Below are 18240 nucleotides of genomic sequence, written 5' to 3' on the forward strand. Positions count from 1 at the left end.
GCATAGGGACATATAGGTATTTAGTACTGATACATTTGTGACATAAACGGTATTCAAATATACAGTACTGTTACCCCTAGATCCTGACAGAGTATATACATATGATGGGGAGGGGACTGTAGGCTACATTAGGAGGGGGTGGGTGGGTGGGAGAGAAATACATACGGCGGGGAGGGAATATATACATGCGGTGGGGAGGAGACTGTCTATTAGGAGGTGGTGGGGGTTTTGGGCATTTATGGTGGCCAGTTTCGAATTGCAGCCTCCCGTAGGCATAGGCGGCGCATATATAAGGCCAGGGGAGGCTATGCCGACCCAGTCTGCGCATTATTAGAGGCAGCCTAGGCTACGATATTGTGTGCGTGTGGGCTGCTGCAGCCCGGTGGTGACAATACGCAAGGGTCGGCCAACCAAGGTGTCAATGGCAGTAGGTGTGGTGGCCGTTTAACATTCCAGACTGCGGGCAGTAACCAATCACGCCGCATCATCAAACTAACCGATGCCAGTCTGGTCTTCAAAACCCTCCACGGTCTAGCCCCACCCCCACTTTCCGATTGTTCACCTCCAGGTTTGCGTGTCGTCTTTTACCAACAAACTTGCAGTTCCGCGTTCGGGTTCAGAACTGTTGTACCGGGTGGCGTCTATTCGCATCCTAACACTAATTTCCATTAAGGACAAGTACATTTAGCAAATCAGCCCTCTCCGTGAGAGCTGCCAAGACCTGGAACTCCATTCCAAGTTACATGCCGCCTGGGCATAACACTGGATCACCTGAGGCCAAGGGCTTGCTCTACGAGGGCATGATGAGACTGAGTCAGAGTTAATCAAACCGTGGAAACTTTTTAGAGCTACTATGTACATTGTTTTCAAAGCATGATGAGATCCAAATTATGGAAAACGTTTCTTTCATTGCCGTCGGCACCGCAAATTGTGAACGGCCTTTCCCAATGAGGCGCATCCGAAACTTTTGCTGCATTAAGGTAAGACAATGGTTAATCATATTGGATGCCTTCATTTGAACAATTAATTTGCACTATATGAAATGAGTGGGGCTCGCTGTAGTAGCCTAGATGTGGGTGTGACATCAGAACCTGGACAGCACCGTTTGCGTGCAAGCAAAAAAGAAAAATTTTGTGCGCTACGCGCGAGTTTCATCCGATCTATAGCCTACCCTAATGTCCAGCTCACCCGCCGCCTATGCCTGTAGGTGCTCTTTAAGAGTGGTTTTGAATGTGGGTAGGGATTCACATTCCTTTACAGCTTTGGGTAGGGTGTTCCACATTGATGTGGCATAATTGCGAAACGTGTTTAGTCCCTTGTTTGAGCCAAATCTGGGTTTAACATGATTTGTTGAGCTTCCTCTGGTGTAGTGGTTGTGGTATTCACTGACCTTTGGGAAGTATTTTGACATGTACATGGGTACCTTAGTCGTATAGTGTATCTTGTAGACCAGGCCCATTGCAAGTTGCTGTACTCTGTCGTCTACTCTAAGCCATCCTAGGTTGTCAAAGTGGGCAGGGGTGAGGTGGGTTCTGGGGGTAAGGTCAAGTAGTAGTCTGACCAGTTTGTTTTGTGATGTTTGTAATCTTGTTTTAAGCGCCTTTGAGGTGTTTTGGTACCATGAGGTGCACGCATAGTCGTAGTACCCTTGAATGAGTGCTCCTGCCAGAGTCTTCAGGGTATTCTTGTTTACCAGAGAGGAGATCCGGTACAAGAATCTAGTTCGTTGGTTGACTTCTTTTATTACATTGGATGCCATTTTGTCACAGGAACGATTTGCCTCTAGGATGGAACCCAGGTAGGTAATTTCGTCTTTCCTGTGACAATATTGTCACCCACTGTAACTGAGAAGCCGTCGGTCTTGCTGAGTTTGTTATTTGAACCGAAGAGAATGGACTCTGTTTTGCCCATGTGTAATGATAGTTTGTTATCAGCGAGCCATATGCAGATTTTGCCTAGTTCCGAGCTGAGGGTTTTTTCAACCTGCAACTTGTTCTTGTCAGAGACCAGCAGGGCTGAGTCGTCCGCAAACAGGAACAAGTTGCAGTCACTTCAGATTTCACGAGAGCCTCTCGTCTAGTCTCGCATGGCAGATACGCGTCCACCAGGGGTGCAGTGCTGGGCATACGCGGTCAAACGACATTTGGGCTTCGTCACTGAGGCCGAAGTGCGTGCATCCTATTATTATGCAAAGTCTAGGTGATAAGTGCCGGCGCGACGACACAAAAATGACTCGTCGCGCCGTATACCCCGGCCGCCGGCACTTATCACCTAGACTTTGCATAATAATAGGATACCGACAACCAAATACAAGCCCTGTAGGTGTGGTGGGGGGTTGCTTGATCTCCCGACTGGAAGGATATCATCTGTTCTGTGCGCAACCGAGGGAACATGTATGCGCGTGCACGCGCGCGCAGGCGTTTGGCCTTCGCCCATATTACGACAGCACCCCTGGCGTCCACGTTCCCACACACACATACACACCTGTCCAGCTCATTATAATGCGAGGGCCGCGTGCAAAATTAGATCAGATTCAAATGTACAGCACACCATATACTGCTATAGTGGAATATACTATTCATATACCATAATGTATATACCATCTTGTTGTACGCTCCTGGCCGCACACACACACAACACACTGCTGAATAATTCTGTTTTGCATCAATATATATGTATACTGTGTATATTGAGGCAAAACAGAATTATATATACAGTATTGAGGCAAAACAGACGACGCATGTGTGTATGTGTGTGTCTGACAGCTTGAAGTTTATCATGATGATATGATGATAACGCATAGCATAATAAAGTTTTCAATCAATCAAACGTCTCATAACTCCCTGGCTGTCACATGGCTGGTGACTGACAACTTTTCTGAGCCAATAGGCGCCAATAGGCGTAGCAAGTCGCTTCCCAGCCGGGAGCAGCCGAGTGAGAAGGCGTGTTCGAGATGGGATAGGCGGACGCAGATCTGCGCAGGTTTTACTACGGCCTCGCCAAGCGCGTTGCATGACGGTTAGAATGTTGTCCGACTTGCTCTGAAAATCTGACGAGGCGAGGCGCGGAACTCTCGCGGGAGCGAGCCACGCACAGCCTTCAGAGCGAGGCGCCACAGTACCTCTCACTCGGCTGCTCCCGGCTGGGAAGCGACTTGCTACGGTCGCGCAAAGCACCTATTGGCTCAGAAAAGTTGTCAGTCACCAACCACGTGACAGCCAGGGAGTTATGAGACGTTTGATTGATTGATTGATTGAAAACTTTATTATGTTATGCGTTATCATCATATCATCATGATAAACTTCAAGCTGTCAGACACACACACATACACACATGCGTCGTCTGTTTTGCCTCAATACTGTATATATAATTCTGTTTTGCCTCAATATACATAGTATAAATATATATATTGATGCAAAACAGAATTATTCAGCAGTGTGTTGTGTGTGCGTGCGGCCAGGAGCGCGCAACAAGATGGTATACATTATGGTATATGAATAGTATATTCCACTATAGCAGTATATGGTGTGCTGTACATTTGAATCTGATCAAATTTTGCACACGGCCATCGCATTATAATGAGCTGGACAGGTGTGTAATGTGTGTGCGAGACTAGGCGAGAGGCTCTCGTGAAATCGAAAGTGTCCGCCATTTTAACTCCTCCCCCGGCTTCACTCGGCTACTCTCGTCTACTAGTCGAGGCAAACCGAAATCAATATCGAACAAGCCTAGAGGTACTGTGGAGCCTCGCTCTGAAGGCTGTGCGTGGCTCGCTCCCGCGAGAGGAGGGATAGGAACCAGTATGGAGGTGGTGTCTGTGTGTATATACACAAAGATACCAAATTCAGCAACCGTACTGACCTTAACCATGACGAGATTGAAACTGTATGGATTGAAATCTTATTTGAAAGGGCAAAATCACTAATCAGCACAATCTATAGACCACCAGAACACAGTGGCTTCTATGACTCACTTGATGGATGCTTAACTGGGGTGGAGGGCGTAGAAAAAAATCCTTATTGGGGACTGGAACACGGACATGCTACGTAAAGCAGCACCCGTCTTCAAGGCCTTCAGTAGGCTTTGTGATCTGCACGGCCTCAGCCAGCTAATCACCCAACCCACAAGGGTGTGTGAATCAACTCAGACTACCATTGACCTCATCCTGACCTCTGACAAGTCCATGATCTCCAATAAAGGGGTTATAGCATGCGGGTTAAGTGATCATTATATGATATTCTGTACCCGCAAAAAGCTAAAGCAAAAGGCTGGCTGTCACAAAACAGTCACATCTAGAGACCAGCGTTTCCGTTAGCCGGTAATTACCGGTATTTGACCGGCAAAATATGTTGAAGTCAGAATATTTAAATCTCTCCGGTCTTAATGTCCGGTGAAAATAATTCCTCTAAGCACAATTTTATTATTTGAATTGTATTAAAATCGGCTAAAATTAAATAGCCTATGCGATGAACGAAACAATAATTCCATTTTCAGTTTCATTGTTGCTTCACTCTGATAGGATGGCGCCGCTCAGATGTGAAACTTATTTTTCTTTTTTTTTGAGCCTGCACGCTCTGGCCACCATAACGACAAACAGGTATACGAGGAAGAGAGAGAGATGGCGAAACAAGCTAAGCTTAGTAAATATTTCATGAAACCAAGCACAAGCAGGTCTAATAATGACAACGAAGATGAGTCTTCTGAACTTGAAGTCACAGAGACCGCTGACGCTGATGCCGTGGTGGCTCCCGCGGAAAAGAAACAAAAATGTCGAGCGTACTTTTACTATTAATTTATTGATTGAACCACAAAGAGCATCCCCAGTCTGCTGCTACCGTTGCGAGCCTCGCCTGTTCCAATGGGGATCTATTAAAGTCGAACCAGCAACTAAAGTCGCTGTTCTCGCAGCCGTCGCAGGTACAAAACGGATAGGCACAACGAGAGACGGGGTGAGTGACGTGTTGACATTTTTTAATCATATGCAACTGTTGGTTGACTGCCGTGTCACATAGTAATGCATATTATTGATTATAACTAAATGTAGGCTATAACCTATAATGAAATTAACAAATGCGTTACACGCATGTGGCTCGTCCTCTCTGCATGTGGCGACGAGCTAGCAAACGAGGCAATGTGATGATCAACTAGTTTGCTGTGTGTGAAGTTGAACATTATGATATGTGTGACGTGTCTGATACAACGAGGTGAAGCGATGTCTACTCGAGATTAATTTGGGGGTGCGTGTGACAGAGCTGCTGCAGCGCAAGCCTGCGGGGCGGGAGCTTGATGCTGGTAGCGTATCGCACTAACTTGAGAGGCGAGAGATAGTAATTTGATTCTGCAAATCAATTTCTCATTCTTCGCTTGATGTAATTAATACACATGTCCAATTATAACGGAATTCGTTAGCTCATAAAAATGTGATTATAATAGACTTCTGTTTAAAACTCTGACCGGAATATCTCGAATATGTCCGGTGATAGAAATCTTGCAGGACACCCAGACCGGCACGAATATGTTCTAACGGAAACGCTGCTAGAGACCTCAAAACCTACTCTAGCGAGGCCTTTAACCTTGAACTGAAGAGCCTGGAATGGTCAGATGAACTCAATGGTACACTGGTTGAAGAAACCTGGCTTGGCTTCAAAACCAAATTCTCAACAATACTAAACAACATGGCCCCCCTAAGAACCACCAGGGTAAAAAATCGCGCTGAGCCATGGATGCACACTGAAATACTGACCGCTATGAAAGCCAGAGACAAAAAATGCTCTGAATTTCGTAAAAGTCAGTCAAAGCTTACCAAAAGCACGAGCAGTGAACTCCAAGCCCACGTGACTGAACTCAAACTAGAAAGAAACAGACTAAGAAATGACGTAAACTCCATGATAAAAACTGCAAAAAAAAATGTCATCAATGACAAAACTGAGGAAAACAAAAATAAACCACGTGAACTTTGGAAATTACTCAATAATCAACTAGGCTGCAGTAAAAAACTTAAAACCAGGTTCTCAAACATAAACATAAAGACGGACAACACGCTCATCACAGACAAACTGGATGTAGCCAATTACTTAAACACTTTCTTCACAAACATAGCCACAACACTGGTAAACAAACTACCCTCCCACTCAGGGCAGTATGGGGTAGAACACATAGCAGCATACTACAAGAACCTAGGCGTCCACAAAGACGATTTCAAACTGGAAATGGTAACTACAGATGAGGTACTCAATAAACTTAGCGCCCTCCAACCGAACAAGGCCACTGGCCATGACAACATCCCCTCCAAATTCCTTAGAGACTCAGCAGCCGCCATCACCCCAGTCATCACACACATAATAAACCTCTCCATAAAACAGGGACACGTCCCCAAGGACTTCAAAATAGCGAGAGTAACACCCCTGCACAAAACGGGCAGCAAATTAGACCCAGGCAACTACCGCCCTGTTTCTATCCTTACATCCATCTCGAAAGTCATGGAAAAAATAGTATACGAACAGGTCGAAAAGTACCTTACGGATAAAAATCTAATCTACGAATTCCAATCTGGCTTCAGAACATCCCACTCCACTGACACATGCCTTCTCTATTTGAACGACCACATCAAGCAAGAGGTGGACGCGGGCAAATACTGCGGCATGGTCATGCTAGACCTACAAAAGGCCTTCGACACTGTCAATCACACCATTCTGATTGACAAGCTAAAAGCAATTGGTTTTGATAGTTTATCAGTGAGCTGGATACAATCCTACCTGGAGGGGAGATAACAGATGGTGGCACTACACGACCAAGGTACCCATGTACATAGGGGTGGACGGTATGGTCTAAAATTTATATCACGGTATAATTTGAAGCATAGACGGTAACGGTATATATCACGGTATCATCGTTTTTTATTACAATTTTTTTTTTTTATATAATTTTTTATTTTTTTTTTATATAAAATATATATATTATATAATTAGACTTGTACTTGTATTATCTGCGAGACATCGCCACCACGCAACAAGCTCCACTGTCTGTGTGTACATTAGTAGCCTCTAGCTACGGCCAGGATTCTCCGGAGCTGCAGCTGGACCTATACTCGAGTAGCCTCGAGCTACGGCCAGGATTCACCGGCGCTGCAGCTGGGCCCTAGTATTGGTATAACGTTAAATCACATTCACAAGCCCTCAGCTCGAATACGCATCGAATCAGTGTTATAAGACATTGATATCAGGAGCTATCTGTAGCTACTGCTAGCCGGATATATAACGTTAATACAACGCCTCAGTGAATTATTTAGTTCAATGGGACATTTCGTTTTGAACGGTGAACTAACTTGTGTTAACGTGAGCTAACGGCTAACGGAGCTATCATACACGTCTACTCTCTACTAGACTTGATGGAGCGTTTGTTGATGTCAGGAGCTATCGGTAGCTGGCCGACTAGATACCGTTCGGTTAGACAATGCCTCATCATGTATTAAACTAAAAGTGAATAGTTGACTGGGTCATTTTGTAACGGTAGCTAAGCTAACGTTAGCTCAGGGAGACGTCCCGTCCCACTAGTAGACCCGTGTTTACATGCGTGCGGGAGGGGCTGGCACGCCCACTGCGCGAAGCCTCCTAAATAACTTTTTCCAGTTCGCACATATCTATTATCTATGACTAATTCTATCTATTTTTAGGGGCAAATGCGAGTGAAATAGTCGCGCTGTGGTTACATGACGTCATTGCTATTTTAGAGCTGCACTACCGGTTACACGGTATAGGCAAAATCCATACCGTAGAGCAAATTCATACCGTTTATACCGTATACCGTTTATACCGTCCACCCCTACATGTACATGTCAAAATACTTCCCAAAGGTCAGTGAATACCACGATCACAACACCAGAGGGAGCTCCACAAATCATGTAAAACCCAGATTCGGCTCAAACAAGGGACTAAACACGTTTCGCAATTATGCCACAACAATGTGGAATGCCCAACCTAAAGCAGTAAAGGAATGTGAATCACTACCCACCTTCAAAAACACACTCAAAGAACACCTACGGGAGACTGCAATTCAAAACTGGCCCCTACAAATGTCCTAACCCAGTTGTACAATAAAGACCAAGCATGGCTTTGTCAGTATTCCAATGTACCCAACCCCCCCCCCCCCCCCCCACCTCCAATGTACAGCCCCACCCAACCCCACCTACCCAACCTCCTCCAATGTACAGTTTCTATGTCAAATGTAGGTCAGTATTCCAATGTACAGTGTCCCCCCCCCCTCCAATGTACAGCCCCACCCCACCTACCCAACCTCCCCCAATGCACAGTTTCTATGTCAAATGTATATACACTCTTTTTCTGGATTTCTTTAGTATCACAAACAGTACTGTATTTGAAAATCTGGTATGTCATAAATGTATAGATGTAGCAGTACTGTCTATCTGTATGTCGTGTGTCATATGATGAATTGAAAATGGAGGACCCTGATGGAAACAAGACGAAAGTCTTTCTCAGGTCTGCATCTTCTTAACAATTGTATGTATTGAGCTGTACTGTACCTGTAACTGAGGGGTTACAAAACCCTGACTGTATTAAAGATTGTGATAGATTAAACCACTGCTAATTATTATTATTATTACTTGCCAGAAAGTACAGTTATAATATGGCAGACACTCAGAATAAGATGGCACGGTGACAAAGAAATATCATTTATAGTATTTATTATTATGCAGTAATTGTACAGAATGCGAATTAATGGTCGCGCTTGTATGGCGAAGAATATAAATAAAGTCAGTGATTAGCAAAGTCAGTTGGAATGAATAATTCCTAAGCTGGGATACTAGACTAAATGCCGCCTGGCGTAGGATGGCACTATAGTGGGCAAACGATGGTACCGCTGGAGACAGGGGGTGTCCTCCCAGAGATGTAAGCTCTGGAGGAAGGAAGAATGTTCGGATACTCAGTCTGTTCACTTGAAGAAAGGGGGTTCTCGTACGGAATCCAGTCCTTATAATCCAAATGCTCAGCAGCAAAGCAATAGCTGTAATCCAATTGCTCGATAGCAATGACGATAGCCAGCTAGCTTCGGTCCTCGAAGCTAGCCCGAGGTAAGAACTTCAAGGTGGTTAAATCCAAACGACAGTGGGTATTAACGAGGCTCTTCTCCACGGTAGTACGTTCCACAATCACTATAATCCAACCAATACTGGTTCTGCAATCGCCGCCGTAGGTTCCAATATGCACATGTCCAGTAGTTCCACGACTAGACCCTCCTCGTGTACTGGCACTAATTACTAAGTCCACGCACACTTGCTAAGGTTTCACTAGTTACTAAACGAACGAACTGCTTGGTAATGCTGCACACCGAACGAACTGCTATAACACGATTCACACTAAATGACGACTCTTTACTTCACATTAAGCTAAGTCGAACTTGACGTTACTGCATTAACTCTGACACTTTTACTATTCACTTCGCACGTTAGGTTCACAACACTCTGTTTAGACGAACTGCTTCACACTACATTAGAATCACACTACTGCTGCTGCGCCTTCCACGATATATATACTTAAGTGGCTTTCTAGTGCCAAGCCTCAGCTCTCGTCTCGAATCAATGCGCCGGCACCAGGCATGTTCCAACATGCCCAGACTCGCCTTTGAACCTGACTTCAGGGGCGCGTTGCCTGGCGCCGAGAACGTCAAGGGCATTATCCAATGAGGAAAGTGAATATTACTAGGATTCAAACGCAGGCTTAAAGGGATATAGCTTATATATATATATATAATATACAAGGTATATAAAACAATAAACGTAGATTCTCAGCTTTAATCTGGCCCTTCACAACAGCCGCCTCCTAATTAGTCCGCACCTAATTAGTTAAGGGAGACAGATTAATTGCTCCATACTTGTTGTGAGGAGTAGGTAAATCTACAAAGTCAGTGGGTCATGGTCGTCATCAGGGGAGTCAGGGAGCTCCGGCAACTCTATCAACTTCGCCACGGGTCAGGTGTAAGTCCGCCCTTGGACTATGACTTCTGCCGCTCTGACCTTCCCATCGGCTCCAGTAATCACTCTGCTCACGCGGCCGGCCGGCCACGTAGCTCGGGGTAGTGACTGGTCTATGATCATAATGACTGTGTCCACCTTCAGGTTGTCCCTGTCCTTTACCCACTTCTGACGGGCTTGGAGGGATGGTAGATAGTGGAGGAGGAAACGGGTCCAAAACTGGTCAGCCAATACTTGGCTGTATCTCCACATTCTTCGGCCGTTCATCTCATCATGTCTGTACACCGCCTGTGGAAGGGCAGGGTCCAGCCGCCCCATCAAGAGATAGTTTGGGGTGACTGGGTCGACGTCTGCTACATCACTTGAGACGTAACCGAGGGGCTTAGAGTTCAAGACGCCCTCGATCTCCGTGAGGACTGTCATCAGGACTTCCTCCACCACGGTCTGGGCCCCAAGCACGGTGTACATGGCAGTCTTTATAGAACGGACTTCTCTTTCCCAGGTTCCCCCGAAATGAGGGGCGTTCGGGGGGTTGAACTGGAATGTGATCTGAGCGGGAGCGAGGCGGGTCTTAAGTCCTTCACCCATAGCCAGGAAGCTCTCTCTCAATTCTCTGTCCCCTCCTTTGAAGTTTGTCCCTTGATCGGACAACAACACAGACAGGGTTCCTCTTCGGGCTTGAAATCTCCGGAAGAACATGAGGAATGAGTCCGTACTCATGGTCTGGAGGATTTCTATATGAACAGCTCGGGTGGTCATACACTTGTACACAATGCCCCACCTCTTCTCTGTCCCTCTTCCTTTCTTGACGTTGAATGGGCCGAAGCAGTCCACGCCCGTGGAGTGGAAGGCCCTCTCGCAGAGTCGGAGGCGGCAGGGAGGCAGGTCGGCCATCATCGGTATACTGGGCTGTGCTCGCCACTTGCGACAGGTTAAGCAAGTCCGTTGGAAGCGACGTACTGCTTCTCTCCCTTGGAGTATCCAGAAGCGTCGTCGGATCTCAGCGAAGACTCTCTCTGCCCCCGCGTGGTGCAACACCTCGTCGTACTTCTGTATGATCAGCTCGGTTATCTTGTGTCGGCTGTTGAGGACGATAGGATGCTTGGCATCGTCAGTCACGTCCGGGGCCCGTCTCAAACGACCACCCACCCTGATGAGGTGCTGGGCGTCGAGCTCTGGGGCCAAAGTGAGAAGTCTGCTGTCTGAGGGGACTGGCTTTTCCCCTTCCAGGCAGTCTAGTTCGTCTGGGAATGAGTCTCTTTGGGCGCTCCTTAGCAGAAGGAGTGCGGCCTCTTTGTAGTTCGATGCGTCAAGGTCTGTGGTGGGGGGAACCTCAGGGTGGTGCCACAAGAATGTCCTTTTCTGAGCACTCTCAAGGGTTAAGCAGTCGTCTAGGTTCGGGTCCGTTGGAGCCGGGGCGTGCGTCAGCCCGCAGATCATAGACTTCTTGATCTCTGCCTCCTCTTGACTCGCCTCCCGTGGTGTGGGGGTAGGCCACTCCTCCTCCGGGAGCTTGAGGAACTCAGGACCGTCACTGTAAATGTTAAGATGTGTGAGGTCGTCTAGGGACATCCCCCGTGTGATGACATCTGCTGGGTTCTGCTTGGTGTCAACGTATCTCCAGCACGCTGATCCTACCAAGTCTTGAATCTCGGTGACTCGGACTCCGACGAAGACTTTGTATCGACAAGAATCGGACTGGATCCATGTGAGCACAGTCATGGAGTCTGACCACAGGATTGTCTTTCGCACCGTTATGGTGAGTTCACGTTGTATCAGCGCGGCGAGTTGCGCGCCTACCAGAGCTGCGCAGAGCTCTAGACGCGGGATAGATTTCTGCTTGCGGGGGGCGATCCTTGAGCGAGCCAGGACGAAGGCTGTATGTACTTCTCCTCCCTCCTCTCGGGCTCTCAAGTAAGCCACCGAACCGTAAGCTACTTCTGAGGCGTCACTGAAGACGTGCAGGTCCATCTGACACGTCTCCAGCCGCACTGTAGGTGGGAAGTAGCTCTGGCGAATGTTCACATTTTGGAGCGAGTCGAGTTCTCCCTCCCACTCTCTCCAGGTGGAAGCCAGGTGCTCGGGTATGGGGTCGTCCCAGCCCTGCTCCTTGTCCCACAATTCTCGCACCAGCATCTTCGCCCGAGTGGTGTAAGGTAGGATACACCCCAGCGGGTCGTATTGGCTTGCGAGTGTTCTGTATACACTCCGTCGAGTGGTCGGTAGAGGGGTCGACCTTCCCTGCTCCTTGGTCAGGGGTGTGTGCTTGTAATGGAGCGAGTCTGTTTTGAAGCGCCAGACGAGGCCCAATGTCATTTCCTGTGCTTCACCTGGGGTGGTCGCCATCCAGGTCTCGCTGCTTGCTGCCTTTGTCTCTGGGGAGAGGCTGCGGAGTACGTGAGGGTCACTGCTGGCCCATTGCCTAAGGTCGAAGCCGCCTTTGACCAGGGAGGCTCGGAGCTTAAGCAGGATGGTTTCGGCTTCTTCTGGCGTTGATACGCTCTGTAGGCAGTTGTCCACGTAGAAACTCCTCTCCACGCTTTGTCTGACCTCCTCGTCAGCTCCAGGGTCTTCGGTCACGTGCTTTTGTAGTGCGAACGTGGCGCAGCATGGGCTGCATGTGGTGCCGAAGGGGAGGACCTCCCATTGATAGATGGAGGGTTGTTCATCGTCGATCCTCTCTCTCCACAGGAACCGCAGCAGGGGCTTGTCTTCCTCCATCAGTCGCACTTGTAGGAACATCCCTTTGATGTCGCCGCTGATGGCTATTTTGTCCTGGCGGAAACGTAGTAGTACGCCGAGGAGGGAGGGGCCGAGTGTCGGGCCGGGTAGGAGCAAGTTATTCAGGTTCTGTAGTCCGATCTGATAACTGCAGTTGAATACAATGCGGTTCTTGCCGTTGTGGTGGACCTTGTGATGGGGCACGTACCAGGATTCAGTCGTCTGGTCTGCCTCTTGGTCATCGATTTTCTTTATATGTCCAGCTGTGATCAGTTTGTCGATCTCAGCGCGGTATATCGTTGCTTGAGGGGGGTCTTTAGCTAGATGCCGCTCGGTGTTCAGTAGATAGCGTTGTGTCGCTTCTTTTGATGCGTGGAGGGTGGGCATCCCCTCTCGCCTCAAGAGTGGAGTTGCGTATCTCATCACTCCGTCGACCTCGACCCTCTTTGTCTTCTGCTCGAGGAGAGCTATGGCATACTTGTCTTCCTTGGAGCGAACTAGTTTCCGTTCGTTCTTGAAGGGCATCGAGTCTAATGTCCATAGTCTCTCGATGTGCTGCAAGAGGGTGGTGTCGTTGTCGCTTACCCTCGTGTAGAGGCAGCGTGTGGACGTCGGTCGGTTGGAAGACCCGGAGAGGGGGCCTTGGAGCGTCCAGCCCAGGCGGGTCTTGACCGCGGCTGGGCAGCCTCTGGGTCCGATGTGGACCGCGTCCGTTGGGACGATGAGGTCTGCGTGGTCGGAGCCTATGAGCAGGGTCGGGGTGGCGCCGTCGATGAGCGGTATAGGCAGTCGGCGTAAGTGCACGTACTTCTCCATCAGCTGTGGGATGGGGTAGTTATAACGTGACAGACCTATGTCATGGCTTGTGAAGGCATTAGTGATGCTGTACCGCTTCTCGGGCTGCTTGACCGCTGCTATTGTGAATGAGACGTTTTCGCCCTTCATGGTCTTTAGATCTCGCCGAATAGTACGGATTGTCATTGTTTCTTCGGTACCCCGCAGGCCCAACTGGGCTGCGGCGGAAGCGAGGAGGAGAGTCTTTTCAGACCCATTGTCGAGGACGGCGTAAGTGTCCAGGACCTTGTCCTCGTAGCTTAGGAGCACTCGGACCACTTTCAAGAGCACTCGGGAGCTCCCGCTCTTCGCAGGGTCTATATACAGGACATCTGCTCTCGAGCTGCTTTGTGGTACGGGTCTCCGCTTGTTGCTGTCGTGTAGGACATCCAGGTGGGCTCCGTCGCACTTGCTGCATCTTTTCTTCAGGCGGCACTCAGCTGCCATGTGGCTGCGCGCGCAGCGGAAGCAGCGGCGGTTCGCTTTGATCCACTGACTCACTTCGTCAGAATCAACTTCTTAAAGGTGTCACATTGAGACAGCCAATATTCCTGTTCACAATACTGGCAGGCAATCTTCCACTTTCCCTTTGCGGGGGGGGGTGTTATGGCTCTTGTGCCGGGGCACTGACTCGGCCTGGTGCATAACGGTCACGGACCGGCGGTTGTCATTGAACCTCCTCGATCCATCTTTAGGGTTGGAGCCACCCCACGCGAACGTGTCTAGTCGTAGACTGCTGACCTCCCTTGCCAGGAAGTCAGCCAGGTCTAGGAGGGATGGTTCTGGGCCGTGGGGGTCACGGTGGTCTCTCTGCCGCCGAAAACTCTCTTGACGGGCTGGAGGGAGCTTCTCCAGTATCCGCTCCACGTTGGAATTTGCATATAGTTCATATCTCCCCTTCTCCTTCTGTGACCCGAGCATCCCCACAAGGGATTGCACCTTGATAGAGAGGTCATCTAGTGCTCTATTGTCTTTGGCTGGGGGGAGGCGGTCGATATCTCGTATTTCTTGGATTACGTAATCCCATATGCGTCCATAGCGCGCGTCGAGGGCCACCAGAGCATCAGAGTAGGGGGTTCTTGAGTTCGAATATGCCAGCGCTATGTTATGCGCTCTGGGCACTTTAAGGTGCTTGAGGAGGATGGCATATTTATAAGACTCGTCGTGTACCTCGGACATGATAGTCTCTAAACACATGCGTAGTTCAGTATACTGTGCTCTGTCCTCACGCGTAAAGTCTGGGAACGTGGGTGTTCCAAGGTAAGATGCCATGGATGGCTGGGACACCGATGCGCGTAGGGGGAGAGGCCTCCTGGGCGAGTCTCCCCGTACGGGTGGTCGTGGGTTAGTGCTGGGTGGGAACCAGAGGCCGGGCCCCCAGGTACTGCTCCTCGGTGCTGACTGTGTATTAAACTCACCCATGGGTTGGGTCGGGGGTTCGTAACGCAGCGGCTCGGGGCTGAGGTCGGGGCTGTACTGGGCCTCCGGGTCCAAAATAGGTTCGTGCTGGTGGGCTTGATGTCCTCCCTCATCCTCCGTTAGGCCTTGAAGTCTCTTAGTTAGTTTCTCGGCGACGTAGGTGGGGTCTTCCCGGTGGTCGGGTCCCGTATGGACTGATCGGGGAGGGGAAGGTGCCCTCGACCCGTGTAGAGATGATCTCCGGGAGCTCCGGGTGGAGGAGTGGGGGGTCGCCCTCTGGAGTAATTGCTCCATCATCTGCGCCTGCAGGCGGTCTCTTTCCACCTCTCGCTGTGCATTGGCGCGGTCTTGCTGAATGTTTTCTTCAGCCTGGAGGCGCCTCTCTTCCAGTCTGATGGTCATCGCTGCGTCAGCCTGGAGGCGACTCTCTTCTAGTCGGATGCGTTCTCGCTCGCTCTGTTGTTGCGCTTGGAGACGTTCTCTTTCAGTTGAAGCTGTCAGCGTGGCGATCAGGGCTTGCGCTAGTCTCTGGTCAGCCTCGCTGGGGGATGACACTGATGAGGGTGATCTGGCGCTGACAGGACTTGGTGGTGACCTGTTCTCTTTACGCGCTCCGAGGTCCATCTCTAGAGCGCTGCTTCTTACTTTCTCCCGTGCCCCGAGGTCCATCTCTGAGACGCGGCACTCTTTATCCTTTGGCGCTCCGGGGTCTATCCCGGTGGCGCTGTCTTTATCCTTTGGCGCTCCGGGGTCCATCCCGGTGGCGCTGTCTTTATCCCCCGACGCTCCGAGGTCCATCTCGGTGGCGCTGTGGTCGTTGGGCATAGTCAAGTCATGTCCCGCTTGTCCCCCCCGTGAGCTAAGTCAGTTTCGTTTGAACCCACTGGGGTCTCTACTTGTGGGGCCGACAAGTCGATTAGGTTGGGCATGCTTAAGCTATTAGTTTTATCCGCGCTTAACATCTTTTTAGATAAGCTAGGAGGTAGAACGACAGCATAGTCCTCCAAGTGTGGAGGGGGCTGACGTTGGCGCCTAGGGCGCTCTAGTTTAGGAGAGCCGTTTGGAGAGTGTCCGCCGCTGGCCATATCACTATTAATATGATTAAGATTACTGATACCATCCGTTTCGAAGGACCAATTGTAACTGAGGGGTTACAAAACCCTGACTGTATTAAAGATTGTGATAGATTAAACCACTGCTAATTATTATTATTATTACTTGCCAGAAAGTACAGTTATAATATGGCAGACACTCAGAATAAGACGGCACGGTGACAAAGAAATATCATTTATAGTATTTATTATTATGCAGTAATTGTACAGAATGGGAATTAATGGTCGCGCTTGTATAGCGAAGAATATGAATAAAGTCAGTGAGTAGCAAAGTCAGTTGGAATGAATAATTCCTAAGCTGGGATACTAGACTAAACGCCGCCTGGCGTAGGATGGCACTATAGTGGGCAAACGATGGTACCGCTGGAGACAGGGGGTGTCCTCTCAGAGATGTAAGCTCTGGAGGAAGGAAGAATGTTCGGATACTCAGTCTGTTCACTTGAAGAAAGGGGGTTCTCGTACGGAATCCAGTCCTTATAATCCAAATGCTCAGCAGCAAAGCAATAGCTGTAATCCAATTGCTCGATAGCAATGACGATAGCCTGCTAGCTTCGGTCCTCGAAGCTAGCCCGAGGTAAGATCTTCAAGGTGGTTAAATCCAAACGACAGTGGGTATTAACGAGGCTCTTCTCCACGGTAGTATGTTCCACAATCACTATAATCCAACCAATACTGGTTCTGCAATCGCCGCCGTAGGTTCCAATATGCACATGTCCAGTAGTTCCACGACTAGGCCCTCCTCGTGTACTGGCACTAATTACTAAGTCCACGCACACTTGCTAAGGTTTCACTAGTTACTAAACGAACGAACTGCTTGGTAATGCTGCACACCGAACAAACTGCTATAACACGATTCACACTAAATGACGACTCTTTACTTCACATTAAGCTAAGTCGAACTTGACGTTACTGCATTAACTCTGACACTTTTACTATTCACTTCGCACGTTAGGTTCACAACACTCTGTTTAGACAAACTGCTTCACACTACATTAGAATCACACTACTGCTGCTGCGCCTTCCACGATATATATACTTAAGTGGCTTTCTAGTGCCAAGCCTCAGCTCTCGTCTCGAATCAATGCGCCGGCACCAGGCATGTTCCAACATGCCCAGACTCGCCTTTGAACCTGACTTCAGGGGCGCGTTGCCTGGCGCCGAGAATGTCAAGGGCATTATCCAATGAGGAAAGTGAATATTACTAGGATTCAAACGCAGGCTTAAAGGGATATAGCTTATATATATATATAATATACAAGGTATATAAAACAATAAACGTAGATTCTCAGCTTTAATCTGGCCCTTCACAACAGTACCCATTCTGCAATCTGTTAATAAACGTTTCAATCAATCAATCAGAGGTAAACGGTACCCTATCCCCCCCCCCCCTCACAGTGAACTGTGGTGTTCCACAAGGAAGCATACTAGGACCACTACTGTTCCTAATTTATGCAAATGACATGTCGTCAGCTTGTGACTGCAACTTGTTCCTGTTTGCGGACGACTCAGCCCTGCTGGTCTCTGACAAGAACAAGTTACAGTTTGAAAAAACCCTCAGCTCGGAACTAGGCAAAATCTGCATATGGCTCGCAGACAACAAACTATCATTACACATGGGCAAAACAGAGTCCATTCTCTTCGGTTCAAATAACAAACTCAGCAAGACCGACGGCTTCTCAGTTACAGTGGGTGACAATATTGTCACAAGGAAAGATGAAATTACCTACCTGGGTTCCATCCTAGAGGCTAATCTTTCCTGTGACAAAATGGCATCCAATGTAATAAAAAAAGTCAATCAACGAACTCGATTCTTGTACCGGATCTCCTCCCTGGTAAACAAGAATACCCTGAAGACTCTGGCAGGAGCACTCATTCAAGGGTACTACGACTATGCTTGCACCTCATGGTACCAAAGCACCTCAAAGGCGCTTAAAACAAGATTACAAACATCACAAAACAAACTGGTCAGACTACTACTTGACCTTACCCCCAGAACCCACCTCACCCCTGCCCACTTTGACAACCTAGGATGGCTTAGAGTAGACGACAGAGTACAGCAACTTGCAATGGGCCTGGTCTACAAGATACACTATACGACTAAGGTACCCATGTACATGTCAAAATACTTCCCAAAGGTCAGTGAATACCACAACCACTACACCAGAG

Source organism: Notolepis coatsorum, assembly GCF_963971535.1.
Source record: "Notolepis coatsorum genome assembly, chromosome: 4".
Lineage (NCBI taxonomy): Eukaryota > Metazoa > Chordata > Actinopteri > Aulopiformes > Paralepididae > Notolepis > Notolepis coatsorum.